Genomic DNA, 473 nt, shown 5'->3' on the forward strand with positions numbered 1-473 from the left:
TGAAGCGACTTAGCAGCAGCAGCAGCAGCAAACCAATACAGATGACCTCTCAAAGGTCACTTACAGATCTACCTTTGACACATTGTTTTTTCTGAGTCTTGGATCAGCACTCACAACTGTCTACTGAACATGCCCATCTGCATGTTTTACAAAAAGCAAAAATAAATGTCAAAATGAAATAATCATCTGCCCCAAACCTGCTACTCTTTTCTACTTTTCCTGGAGGACCAACCCCACGTCCAAGGATCCATGGCTGTGCGGGCGCAGGAGGGCCTAGAGGAGCTATCCCACACTGAAGGTCAGGAAGGGCGGTGGTGAGGAGATACCCCTCGTCCAAGGTAGGGAGCAATGGCTGCTCTTTGCTGGAGCAGCCGTGAAGAGATACCCCACGCCCAAGGTAAGAGAAACCCAAGTAAGACGGTAGGTGTTGCAAGAGGGTATCAGAGGGCAGACACACTGAAACCATACTCACA

Source organism: Bison bison, unplaced genomic scaffold, assembly GCF_000754665.1.
Source record: "Bison bison bison isolate TAMUID 2011002044 unplaced genomic scaffold, Bison_UMD1.0 scf7180017864163, whole genome shotgun sequence".
NCBI lineage: Eukaryota > Metazoa > Chordata > Mammalia > Artiodactyla > Bovidae > Bison > Bison bison.